The 13,932-nt window shown below is 44.8% G+C and overlaps 1 long non-coding RNA gene across 1 annotated transcript; it reads right to left on the bottom strand.

Moving 5' to 3' along the window:
• Window positions 1-5,455: 5,455 nt before the first annotated feature.
• On the bottom strand, window positions 5,456-6,929 carry LOC115401631 (uncharacterized). Its single transcript, XR_003932974.1, has 3 exons — window positions 6,610-6,929; window positions 5,662-5,708; window positions 5,456-5,508 (listed from the first exon to the last, which is right to left on the bottom strand). It is a non-coding gene; the product is annotated as an uncharacterized LOC115401631 (long non-coding RNA).
• Window positions 6,930-13,932: the final 7,003 nt, after the last annotated feature.

Raw genomic sequence — 13,932 nt, 5'->3', positions numbered from 1 at the left:
ATGCATGTTTTTGGACCGTGGGAGGAAGCCGGAGTACCCGGAGGGAACCCACGCGCACACGGGGAGAACATGCAAACTCCACACAGAAAGGCCCAGAGCCCCGGCCGGTATTTGAACCCAGGACCTTCTTGCTGTGAGGCAAGAGCGCTAACCACCGCGCCACCGTGCGGCCTCATGTCTTATGATATATTTTTTAAATTCAAAAATAATTTTTTTCTGTAATTGTTTTGAGTAAAGCCTCTAATGAGAGGACGTACTAAAATTCAAGCAGTAGTGTCCCCTGGAGACAGATGTCTCTGTAGAGGGACATGCTATGAGGACTAAATGGACGACATGCTGAAAACAAAAGAGTTAGAGTTCATTGTTTGAATATGAACAATCAAAAATACCAGTGGAGACATGAAAAAAAGCTGCTCAGTAATCGTAGGAAGAGTTTGATTGCTGTAATAGCTAATGAAGGCTTTTCTCTTAATTATTGACAAGCCTGTGAATAATTCTGGACATGACACTTTTTTTCCACAATGGTGCTTCTTGTACATTGTTTTATAAACTTTTGGAAGCAGCCTGTATAATTTCTGGTCAAAAAACTTCCTGACTGAATAAAAGTAACTGAGCATAATTTTGCCTGGAACATGAATGATTTGGCGCTTAAATGTGTCTGCATCCCTGCATCCACAGGACATCATGAAGCAACTCAAATGGAGTTCATATGCCAGGCCTTTAGGTGGAGCTGTAACTCTGTAACACTGCAAAAGAAGACACGGCACACAAGCTCCACACTCTGCTGTGATCTGTAAACAAAACACAAAGCAAGAAGCTGTTGCCTTATTAAACCAAATCAGGAGCTTCTAAAAAAATAGTCATACTCGCCCACAATTTGGCCATTTTAATGTCCGCTCGGACTGGAATTTGCAAAAATAATGTGTGGTTCTCTCAAAATCCCACAGCACACCGTTTGGGAACCACTGCCACAAAGTAATCCCTAAAAGTTATCCCTCTCTACCGTCATGATGGATAACATCCCAACAGGCTGGGAAACTCCGTCCTGTCAGGTCACATCCAGCAGTCCAGACATCTCCAACTGTCAGTCCAGCTGACTGACTAAAGGTAAGTCCCGCCCACGCTTCACATACCCCTCTCTCTGTTATTATCTGCAGCAGACAGCATGTCCACAAGAGGAGAGGAGTTAATCCCAGAAACCTAATCAAAATTAAAACTAAATCTGCAGTAGAAAAAAACCCACAATAGTTAAATGTGGACTGTTAAATATCCGATCCCTCTCCTCCAAATCCTTGCTTATTGGTGACCTAATAACTGATCATAATTTAGATTTATTAAACCTCACTGAAACCTGGCTAAGGAAGGATGAATATCTCAGTTTAAATGAAGCAACCCCAAATATGTCAACTATCATATTCCCCGAGAATCTGGCCGAGGTGGTGGAGCAGCGTCCATCTATAACTTTAAACTTCTAATCAGTCCTGGAACTAAAACTAAGCATAAAACCTTTGAAAGTCTCACTCTGAATTTCACTAACTCCAGCTGGAAAACACAGAAGCCAGTCCTGCTGGCTGTAGTGTACCACCCCCCTGCTCCAGACTCTGAATTTTTGTCTGAATTTTCAGACTTTCTCTCCAGTTTAGTCTTAAGCTCATATTAAATAATTGTACTGGGAGATTTTAATATTCATGTAGATGTTGACACTGACAGCCTTAACACTGCTTTCAGTTCACTACTTGATACAGTTGGTTTTTCTCAAGAAGGTGAATAAACCTACACATCACTTTAATCACACCGTCCACCTGGTTCTCACCTATGGTATTGACATTGACCAATTAACAGTTTTCCCCCACAACCCTGTACTGTCTGATCACTTCCTGTTATCATTTGAGTTTACGTTAACTGGTCTTAAAGTACCTTGTAAAAAAACTTAAACGTAGAAGATGTCTGTCAGAGGATAATGTGACCAAATTCAAGGAAATGATCCCATCAATATTAACTTCACTCCCATCTGTTGGCCCAGTGGACAGCAGTATCAGCCCCACTCAGGTTGATTTAGTTGTACATGAAGTGGCAGCTTCACTCTGCTCCACACATGACTCAGTTGCTCCCCTGAAGTTAATATCATGAACCCACAGGAGAATAGCTTCATGGTACAACAAACAACTGCAAACATTAAAAAGATCAGCTCGAAAACGAGAGAGGAAATGGCATCTAACCCAACTAGAAGTATTTCGTACTGCCTGGCAAGAAAGTCTGTTAACTTATAAAAAAACTTTACATAAAACTTGAACTGCCTACTATTCATCCTTAATAGACGAAAACCAGAACAACCCCAGGTTCCTCTTTAATACCATAGCCAGGCTGACAGGAAGTCACAGCTCTGTTGAGCCTCAGATCCCTTCAGCCTTAAGCAGCAATGACTTTGTAAACTTCTTTAATGACAAAATCATAACTATTATAGATAAAATTTAAAGCACTCTCCCCAAAGTGGTCACAGACCAACCAACCACATCCTTGGATCTGTCAGTAGAACCTGACTCACAACTACTTAGCTTCCATCCTATTGAACTCTCTGAGTTATCCTCAATTGTGGCCTCATCTAAACCTACAACTTGCACATTAGATCCAATCCCAACAAGACTGTTTAAAGACATTTTCCCCCTGATCAGTACATCAATATTAGATCAGATTAACTTATCTCTAGTAACAGGCTATGTTCCACAAGCCTTTAAGGTTGCTGTGATTAAACCTCTCCTCAAAAAGCCCACCCTTTATCCAGGTGTTCTAACAAGTTACAGACCAAAATCCAACCTTCCCTTTTTTTTAAAAAAAAAAAACCCAGAGAAAGCTGTTGCAAGTCAGCTTTGTGACCATTTATATAATAATGACCTATTTGAGTCTTTGAGTCTTAAATCTAGAATAGAATTCAAAATCCTCCTCTTAACCTATAAAGCCCTGAACAACCAGGCCCCATCATATCTTAAACAGCTTTTAGTCCCACACTGTCCCAGGAGAACGCTTCGTTCTCAGAGTGCTGGCCTGCAGGAGGTTCCTAGGTTCTCTAAAAATAGAACAGGAGGTAGAGCCTTTAGCTATCAGACTCCTGTTATGTGGAACCAGCTCCGAGTATCTGTAAGGGAGGCTGACACAGTCTCGGTTTTTAAGAGAAGGCTGAAGACCTTTCTATTCAATAAAGCTTACAGTTAGGGGTCGCGTCCTCTCTCTCTCTCTCTCAACTGTTATGTAACTGTTCTGTAAGGTGATGTTGGGAAAATGAGTCGTGGTTTTATTGTGTAAATCTGTGAACCTGTGTCCACTTCAATGGAAATAAAATGATCTCTCCCCCTCTCTCTTTCCACTATGGGAGACTAAAAAGTCAGAACACCAAAACCCTGGATGAAGAGGCTGTCTCTGAGGTGGACAAGAGCTGCGATTGAGGGATCGCAGATAGAACATCAATCGCGGCTGAGCCATTGAGACAGCCTGGATTCAATGGGTGCATTCAATTCTAATTGGGCATCAATCAAAACAGCTGCTCCACTGATTAATTGAGGTAACCCGGACCCAGTGGGTGTAAGGTTTACTTAATCCCGGGCTCCTACCATGTGGAACCGGCTCCCAGTTCTTTTCCTTTCTCTCCATTCAATGTAATTTCATTGTATTACTGTAATTTCATTGTATTACTTCATGTCATTGATTATTGTAACCTATGTACCCTGTGTTTATATATGAAATGCATGTAGATGCAAGAAACTGTCTGTCCTATCTCCTTCTCTTTCTGTCCCCTCACCCCAACCGGAATAACAGAAAGCCGTCACCTCTGAGCCTGGTTCTGCAAAGGTTTCTTCCTGTTAAAAGGGAGTTTTTCGTTTCCACAGTTGCTGATGCTTGCTCATGTGGATCTGTTGGGTTTTCTCTGTAAAAGTGTCTCGAAACGACCATGTTGTATTTGGCACTTCATAAATAAAGCTGAATTGAATTGAATTTTTGGGGAAAGTAATGATTCAGAATACACCAAATTTAAACTGTCACTGTAATGGAATACAGTTTCTCTTGTTTTGTATTCTATTCTATTCTATTCTATTCTATATTTGGGTTTTGTAAATAGGTGGCACTGTTACATGTAATCGTGATACTGCTTCTCTCAACACACCACAAAGGATGCTGTTTAAGCTAACACTGCTGTCTGGGATGATCCATGGATCCTAAGGCCAAATCTGTGACCAGTTCTACTCCATCACTCCCAGAAACCTGGACATTGGTCAGAACCTGGATAAGAACAGTGACACGTCATACAACTGACTCTTTTGGCATGAGAAGCATTGGATTTGTTACCAACGTCTCTCTCTCTCATGTAGCCTACTGTTGATAATAAGTGCCATCTGGACCGCCATCACCATGTCCACGGCAAAGATAGTCTCACTGGCTGTCAGGGAGAAAAGACTTTCTCATGAAACCTGATACCATCTCCTCTGTCACAACCATCACTGTGTCCAGTTACTGAAGGGTGGCTGTGGCTCAGTGGGGAGAGCAGTCTGACAATCAGGAGGTTGTTAGTTTGATTCCTGTCTCCCCCTGTCTGCATGTCAAAGTGTCCTAGGGCAAGACACTGAACCCTGAATTGCCTCCAGTGGGCGGACTGAGCGCTAATGCAGATGAAAAAGCGTTATATAAGTGTAGTCCATTTTACTTGCAAATGACTTAAACTAAACATGAAAAAAACAGAGAAAATCAAAAATGTCAAAGTGTGATCAGAAGAGTCCTTTCCTCATCGTCTCCATTGTTGCTGACAAAGACTTGAGGAGGTTAGAAAACATCCTGAAATTTAAAATGATGGCATATTTACAAAGTGTTTGAGGCTCCGTCTGTAAACCCTGCTGAACTCCACTGATGTTCTCTGATCTCTGATTGGTGCTGACAGGACTGCTGTCAGAGACACAGACCGTCCTTCCTACAGAGGACACAGACTCACTGAAGAACCAGAGTCCCAGAGTCTAAATCCAGCATAGAGAGGTTGAGTGAATGTGGTGTTGAAGGTGTAGAGGTGGATCAGAGAGTCAGAGGAGACTCTGAAGAAGGACAGAGAGCCAGCGGGACAGTCCACATACACTCCTACTCTACCAGAGGAGGAGGAGGAGGAGGAGGTGGAGGAGGTGGAGGAGGAGGATGTTTTTCTGCCATTGTGCCTGACATAGTAACCTTTATCAGAGCAGCTCAGAGTCCAGGACTGATCGTTCCATCCAAACATAAGTTCATTACTGTTTTCTCTCCTCCTGTTTCCTTTGTAACTCACTGATATATTAACATACCCGCTCCACTCGACCTCCCAGTAACATCGACCACTGAGAACATTTCTACACAGCAGCTGATGAGTCCAGTCATCAAATCTGTCTGGATGATCAGGATGCAGCTGCTTTTCCTCCACATGTGTCACCTTCCTGTTGTTGTTGGACAGTTTGAGTTTTCTGCTCATTGTGTTTGTGTCCAGTTCAAGTTGAGAGAAATCTGATGGAGAGAAAAAGACAACAGTCAGTTATTTCTTATCATGTTAGCGGTTCTAAACAGTGTTGGGCAAGTCATCCTCTGACACATGTGATGGATTTCTTCTTTCTGGACTTCCTGACACTTTGCTGTTTGGTCCTCATCAGTCAAACTTACACTTCCTCGGACCAGGTTTTAACCTCTGCTCTCCACCATGGTCCACCCTGCGGGAAGAAAGACAGTCAGAAGGGTTTTCTCTCCAACATGAGTCCTTACTGCTGTTAAACACAGGGTTTCCATTATCCGGTAATTACCAGACTTTGACCGGTAAAATCTGCCGAAGTCCGACATATTTTAACACCACCGGTCAAAATGTCCGGTGAAAAATATGCCCTCAAAGCTCAATTTTCATTTGAATATTCCCTCCAAGCAAAAATTGAATTCAAAAAGGCAATTTGCATGTCATTTTATTAAAAAACAACAATAAAACCCCAAATTTTATCTTTTATGAATAAGCCTCGTCTATGTGGAAAAAAAGTTTTTTTTTTTGTTTTTTTTTTCAAGCGGAACTAAACTTGTAGCACGTGTTTCATTATTCCGACAAAGCGCGCGGTACAACAACAATACAGCGGGAAACACATGGCAAAACTTAAAGACTTTTTTAATGAACAAAATAGTTCAGAGGAAAAAGGGTTAGAACCCTGTAGAGCCAAAATGTCATAGTCGCTGTCAAGGTGCGGATCCTGATCGTCATTATTGGGGAGCTGTCTGGGTTTATTGTCCGGATTAATAATTTGTAACTTTCAATAACTCCGCTGATCCATCCTGCCACAGAGAGGAGCGCAGTTTTAACAGTGCAAAAAGACACACGCTGCTGCGGAGCAGCTTCAGACCCAGCGGGGGAAAAACGCTGCTGTTAAGCCCCGAGACGGTGTGTGACTTTATTTTGGCAGTTTTACACAATATTGCATTTGCCGATAGAGTTACTTTTGATGCACCGGCGCCACGAGAGGAAAATGTCTAAAGTTTATCAAAAATTATTTATTTAATCTGTGACACGATGCCAGTAGTCTGGAAAATAACAGAAAGGAAGATTAAGACAGTGAACGTTTAGTTCTGATTTACCTCCACCTCAGACCTGACAAGATCGGTTTCCAGCTCCAAAAAGTTTCTTTTATTGCCAAAATCTCTCCTTTTCCGTTCCGTTGGTTCAGGTTTTCTTGGTACTTGTGTCACAAAAATCATTGTATACAATAAGCAGAGACATTTTGAAGATAATCTCAGTCTCCATGATGAGCTTCTGTTGTGTGTCCATACCAGAGAGTCTTCAGACTGCACTGTGGATCCTCCACATCAGCAAACAGCTTCTCCACTCCTGAGTCTCCTGGATGATTGTAGCTCAGGTCCAGCTCTCTCAGATGGGAGGACTTGGAGCTCACAGCTGAGACCAGAGAAGCACAGCCTTCCTCTGAGACCAGACACCCTGACAGACTGGAGACACAAACATGGCGTCAAGTTAACCAGGAAGAAGGAAGATCCTCCACATGATCTGCACCAACATCAACCTGATCAACCAGCAGCTGGATCCTGACCTGAGAGCTTCCAGTTTACAGTGAGGACTCTCCAGTCCTGAAGACAGTAGCTTCACTCCTGAATCCTGCAGGTCGTTGTTACTCAGGTCCAGATGTGTCAGACTGGAGGACTGAGAGCTGAGGACTGAGGACAGAGCTCCACAGCTTCTCTCTGACAGACCACAGCTGCTCAACCTGAAGAAGTAGAAGATTGTGTGGAAAACAAGACAACAAAATGAGACAATAAGTCCAATAAGTGAACTGGACCTCTATGTAGATCTGAACTCTCCCTGGAACAGTTTCATTTAAAGGAGTTCTGACTCCACTGACTTACTGTTCATTCATTCATGTTGAAGTCAGAGTGAGTAAAGTCATTTTCCAAAACTAGCATGAACAGATCCTTTGTTTTTTTGTTTTTTTCTCCTTGTGCTGTTCGGCAACTGGGGCGTGCGATACTGTATAATTGAAGCCTTTAACTTTCCAAACAGATATTAATCTTAGCAGCCGGAAGAGATTGAATGTCCTCCTGCTGCTGCCTGCACACACACACACACACACACACACACACACACACACACACACACACACACACACACACACACACACACACAGCCAGTCAAACCTTACCCAAACACACTCACATTCCTGCGTCATCCATCCATCGTGTCCTGTGGGAGATCCCCCAAGAAGGCAAGGGAACACCCAACCCCACATCCAGGCCCCCCGCCACCCACAGTGCCCCCCCCCCCCCCCCCCCCCACCACTGCTGCAGACAGGCGTGCACCCCCCCGGAGCCAGCAGCTCCCCAAACCACAGCTGGTCCAGACCCCAGGCCTGTGGGGAAACAACACTCCCCCCCACCCCCCACCAGAAGGGAGCGCAGAAGACCTCATTGCCCACCCCACCCCCTCTCATGACTGTTGATGAAGTATATGTTGTTTGCGATTAAAATTGAGGGGCAGTAACCACACCGTGCCACTAGTGAGGCTAAACGAGCAGTCCCATCTACCTGAACAGCCCCACCCCCAACACGGCACGCCAAGTCCCCCAGATGTGTGTGTTGTATGTATTTGGTCGTGTTAGATGATTAAGTGCAATTAAGACTGAGAGGCGAGCCACTGAAGGGTGCAGTGATTGACGCCACCTAGATGGGCCCTCCACCACACCCAACCTGATAAGCACGTCTCCCAAAGCCCTACGTGTGTGTGAATGAGAGCAGGGGGAGAGAGGGGTCCGGGGATGCCGCAGAACCCCCGCCACCCAAGAGCCTCCTGATGAAGGACAGAGCCAGGAGCACCACCCCCCACCAGGACCAGGGCGGACAGCGACCATAGCCAGAGAGCCACCGACCCAGGAAGCACACACCCATCATTCATCAGGAGGAGTGAAGGTGAGGACAGACAGCGGGCAGCGGATGAACCCACACCCAGCGCCCAACCCCCACAGGGCACCATATTCTCTCCTCACATCCATACCTGTCCAATTGCCCACACATATACACCCACACACACACACACACACACACACACACACACACACTCATACACACCTCAGTCATACCGCCATCTTTGAATTCTGGGATATAATGATCCACAACTTCATGACTTTGTCAACAACATATCATCCTGACCGTTTTTCGCTTGTCAAACTTTGGAAACTTCAGATTTGATTCACGCATGCGAATCAAATTTGAGTCTCACTCCGGTACTCACTCGGAGCTTCTGATAGTTCTGGGGTTTGATGTTGTGATGTTGTGAGTCCCGTCTGTGTGCCCACATGCAAAAACTGCTCGCTCGTTCACTCTCTTACTCTCTTTCTCTGGCTGCGCCTACCCTGAAGCCCTTTGGCGCCCCCCAGGGGAGGCATGCCTCACACTTTGAAAACCACAGCTCGACAGATAGCAGGAGGAGTACAGAAAGTTGTAGATTTTACTTAACCATCATGTTTATACCTCAGAGTCTCCAGACTGCACTGTGGATCCTCCACATCAGCAAACAGCTTCTCCACTCCTGAGTCTCCTGGATGGTTGTAGCTCAGGTCCAGCTCTCTCAGATGGGAGGACTTGGAGCTCACAGCTGAGACCAGAGAAGCACAGCCTTCCTCTGAGACCAGACACCCTGACAGACTGGAGGCACAAACATGGCGTCAAGTTAACCAGGAAGAAGGAAGATCCTCCACATGATCTGCACCAACATCAACCTGATCAACCAGCAGCTGGATCCTGACCTGAGACCTTGCAGTTTACAGTGAGGACTCTCCAGTCCAGAAGACAGGAGCTTCACTCCTGAATCTTGCAGGTCGTTGTTACTCAGGTCCAGATGTGTCAGACTGGAGGACTGAGAGCTGAGGACTGAGGACAGAGCTCCACAGCTTCTCTCTGACAGACCACATCTGCTCAACCTGAAGAAGAACCAACAATGAAAACCAGATCAATGTTTCTCATGGACTCAATTCTACATATTTGTTCTTAAACCACATACAGAGCTTTGTTGGAGGCTTTGACCACTGGCAGCAGCTTCAGAAGAGCCACTTCTGAAGCAGAGTATTTCTTCAGGTCAAACTCCTTCAGATCTTCTTCTGATGACAGTAAGATGAAGACCAGAGCTGACCACTGAGCAGGAGACAATTCATCTGTCAAGAGACGTCCTGATTTCAGGGATTGTTGGATCTCCTCCACCAGAGAACCATTATTCAGTTCATTCAGACAGTGGAACAGATTGATGCTTCTCTCTGCAGACAGACTCTCACTCAGTTTCTTCTTGATGTACTGGACTGTTTCCTGATTGGTCTGTGAGCTAATTCCTGTCTGTGTCAGCAGACCTCGAAGGAGAGTTTGATTGGTTGGCAGTGAAAGACCCAGGAGGAAGCGGAGGAACAAGTCCAGGTGTCCATTTGGACTTTTCAAGGCCTCGTCCACTGCTCTCTGATGGAGATGGTGGAGTTGAAGCTGTTGTGGAGATTGCTGAATCGTTGTTTTTTTCTCTTCCAGCAGGTTGATTCCAGACGTGATGAAGGTCTGATGGACATGAAGAGCAGCCAGAAACTCCTGAAGGCTCAGATGGATGAAGCAGAACACCTTGTCCTGGTACAGGCCGCTCTCCTCTCTAAAGATCTGTGTGAACATTCCTGAGTATTCTGAGGCTGCTCTGAGATCGATGCCACACTCTGTCAGGTCAGGTTCATAGAAGATCAGGTTTCCTTTCTGCAGCTCCTCAAAAGCCAGTTTTCCCAGAGACTCTATCATCTCCCTGCTCTCTGGACTCCAGTGTGGATCTGTGGCAGCTCCTCCATCATACTTGACCTTCTTGACTTTGGCCTGGACCACCAGGTGGTGGATGTACATCTGAGTCAGGGTTTTGGGCAGCTCTCCTCCCTCTCTGCTCTTCAACACCTTCTCCAGAACTGTAGCAGTGATCCAGCAGAAGACCGGGATGTGGCACATGATGTGGAGGCTTCGGGAGGTCTTGATGTGGGAGATGATCCTGCTGGCCTGCTCCTCCTCTCTGAACCTCCTCCTGAAGTACTCCTCCTTCTGGGGGTCGGTGAACCCTCGGACCTCTGTCACCCTGTCCACACAGTCAGCAGGGATCTGATTGGCTGCTGCAGGTCGTGTGGTGATCCAGAGGCGAGCAGAGGGAAGCAGTTTCCCCCTGATGAGGTTTGTCAGCAGAACATCCACTGAGGTGGACTCTGTAACATCAGTCAGGAAGTCAGTGTGCTGGAAGTCCAGAGGGAGTCGACACTCATCCAGACCGTCCAAGATGAAGACCACCTGGAAGTCTTCAAAGCTGCAGATTCCTGCTTCTTTGGTTTCAGTGAAGAAGTGATGAACAAGTCCCACCAAGCTGAACTTCTTCTCCTTCAGCACATTCAGCTCTCTGAAGGTGAATGGAAATGTGAAGTGGACGTCCTGGTTGTCTTTGTCTTCAGCCCAGTCCACAGTGAACTTCTGTGTCAGGACTGTTTTCCCAATGCCAGCCACTCCCTTTGTCAGCACTGCTCTGATTGGTTGAGATCTTCCAGGTGAGGCTTTAAAGATGTCTCCTGGTCTTATGCTTGTTTCTGCTTTGTCTGCTGTCCTGGATGCTGTTTCAATCTGTGTGATCTCATGTTCCTGATTGACCTCTGCAGTCCCTCCCTCTGTGATGTGGAGCTCTGTGTAGATCTGGTTCAGGGAGGTGGACTCTCCTGGTTTAGAGACTCCTTCAAACACACACTGGAACCTCTTCTTCAGGTCACATTTCAGCTTCTGTTGGCAGACTCCAACAGAAGTTCCTGCAAATACAAACACACGTATGTGCATTTGACACTGAATGTGAAGAAAGTGTCCCACTGAGCAAAAAGTGGTCCTAAACACGTCCATGAGGTGTCCTATCTGCACATCCAGAGGATGTCCTCAGAGGAGCCAAATGATTTTTTTATACGTCTTTCTTGGATATTGTACGGATGTCTCATTGGTTGTCGTCCCAATGTCTTGTCAGTAGTAATGTCAAAGAAAAGACGTGTAATTGACGTAATTGTTTGACATTCAGAAGACGTCCTTAAAGGAGCCAGAACAAACTCACCACACAAAGACCTCTTTTCAATATTGTTTTTGCACGTCTTATTTTGGTCTCATGAAGGTGCAGACTGTAACTCTGGACGTCTTTTTTCAACATCTCCCGAACATCTAGAATTGATGTCCACCTCTATATAAAGTCTAAGTGTCCAAATGTGGTCTTTATGGACGTCTTTTCAACCTCAAATGTATTCTCATTTTAGATGTGTTTTTTACATTAACAATAATGAATTTTTTGATCATGCATTTGGTGTTAAGCTACGTATGTAACCACAGCTCTCCATCGGCCCCTCCAACCACCACCCACTCACTCTCACTGCATCCACCCAGGCTTCCTGTGTTCACTCTTCGTCTTCCATAGATATACTGACCAGGACCGACTTCACTTAAGGTTCCAAGTTCTGTGATGACCTGATCTGAGATCAGATATCTTCAAGGCAGCATCTAGAAGACCTTGTATTTTCTAGAGTAAACCAAGCATGTAAATAACCACAGCACTCAAGTGGGCACAGCTTTCTTATGAGTAATCATTGCCTGTAGACATAAAATAAACATAACTTGGAAGAGAATTTGTCTGGTTTAACTGTCCACCTTTTTTTAAGTGACCTGAATGTCCTATTTTTTATTTATTCATATTAAATAATCTCGGTGAAAACAACAACATTGTTGTTGATGTTACAGTCATCTTCACTGGTCCAAAACTGAACATGCAAAATCGACATTAAAGACGTCTTTGTCATGTGTCTTTGTGAAGTGGGTTTGTTCTGGCTCCTTTTAGGACGTCTTCTGGATGTCAAACAATGACGTTAATACAACGTCCCGACAAGACATTCTTACAATGTCCCGTCAAGACATCTGTACAACACTGTATAACGTAGAAAAAACGATGCATTAAAAAAAAAAAAAAAACTTTTATTCTGGTTCCTCTGAGGATGACTTCTGGATTAGGGTTGCCAACTCCCACAGATTGAAATAAGGAACGCCTCTTGCGGGCAGCTGAAAAAAACTGGGTTTTTGGGGGGTCAAAAACGCATATATAATAGCATTTTGCCACAGTTAGGCTACACGTATTAACGCTAGATCATATTGTACATATTATATATCATGCTGTATAATTATATATTGCATCGTCTTGGAACGGTCTTTTTTTTTTTTTTGACCAATGAGATAAGAGTGATTCTGTATTGTCAAGCCATTTTTTTCAGCTCATTGGTCACAGAACGTCAGAAAGCCGGTGAACAATTTACCATAAGTTTTCATAAAAAAGCGCATGTTCCATTGCTCACGTTTTGACTCTCACAAAAATACGGTACAAAGTGTATTCCTTTTCAGCTCAATACAGAACGCACACTTTTACGTCCAAATACGTAACGATTCCGTTTTTCAAGGAACGGTTGGCAACTCTATTCTGGATGTGCAGAGATAACACCTTATAGATGGGTTTTGGACCACATTTTTCTCAATGGGGTGGAGATGTTTCTCCTCCATGAGCTCTGTCCAGCTCTGGAGACCTGGCCTGGGGCTGGAGAACAGGAAGATTCCCATGAGTGCTTGCAGCTGCTAAGCTTAGATCATCTAAAAAGGAGAACAACGTACCGCTCACAGTAATTTCTAGCCAAAACATTCGCAGTCCCTCACATCTCAGATGTGTGAAAACAACGGTTGGTTATAGCAAGTCAGCTCAGCAAGCAGTCAAAAGAAACTTCCAGCACAGCCCCTTCTCAGGACCCTCCCATCTCCAAGACCAACATGGTAGAGCCATATGAAATCCTTGTTAACGGAATCGCAGACGGAATCGCGGAAATGACCAATAAAAACGGAATTGGAATAAAACGCGGAATATTGCGGAATTCGTCCTAATCTGGCCTGAAATTCAATTTTCGGGAGAAAATGGAACCTTATAGTGCAAAGCAAACATGCCGGGGGGACCGCCCGAGCTGTTGCAACGTGTACGTCACTTCCACAATGCTGCTAACATGCTAAAGCTGCGTTCACACCGCCAAATGCTTTCCGCGATTTTGCTTCAAAATACAATTGAAAACAAATGTGAACGCCTGTTCCAGCCGCGACGAGACGCGACGCAACAACACGATGTCCAAGCGAGCTGCTCCCTCCCCTCTCACACATTCAAGAAAGTTACGAAACTCCACGCTAAGCGCTAAATACAGAGCAGAACAGTACACGGACTTTTATGCCTCAGGGGAAAAGCTTTTTTGTAAATGCTGTCAACATACTGTGGACTGGACTCGCAAAGACGCATGCGACTAATTGAAAAGTATTTCTTTGTTGCAGCACTTTAAACATTAAATGGACTGTTAC

Source organism: Salarias fasciatus, chromosome 15 (assembly GCF_902148845.1).
Source record: "Salarias fasciatus chromosome 15, fSalaFa1.1, whole genome shotgun sequence".
In the NCBI taxonomy this organism is placed as follows: domain Eukaryota; kingdom Metazoa; phylum Chordata; class Actinopteri; order Blenniiformes; family Blenniidae; genus Salarias; species Salarias fasciatus.
The sequence above is the reverse complement of the archived record's forward strand: the minus strand, read 5'-3'. Positions and strand labels throughout refer to the sequence as shown.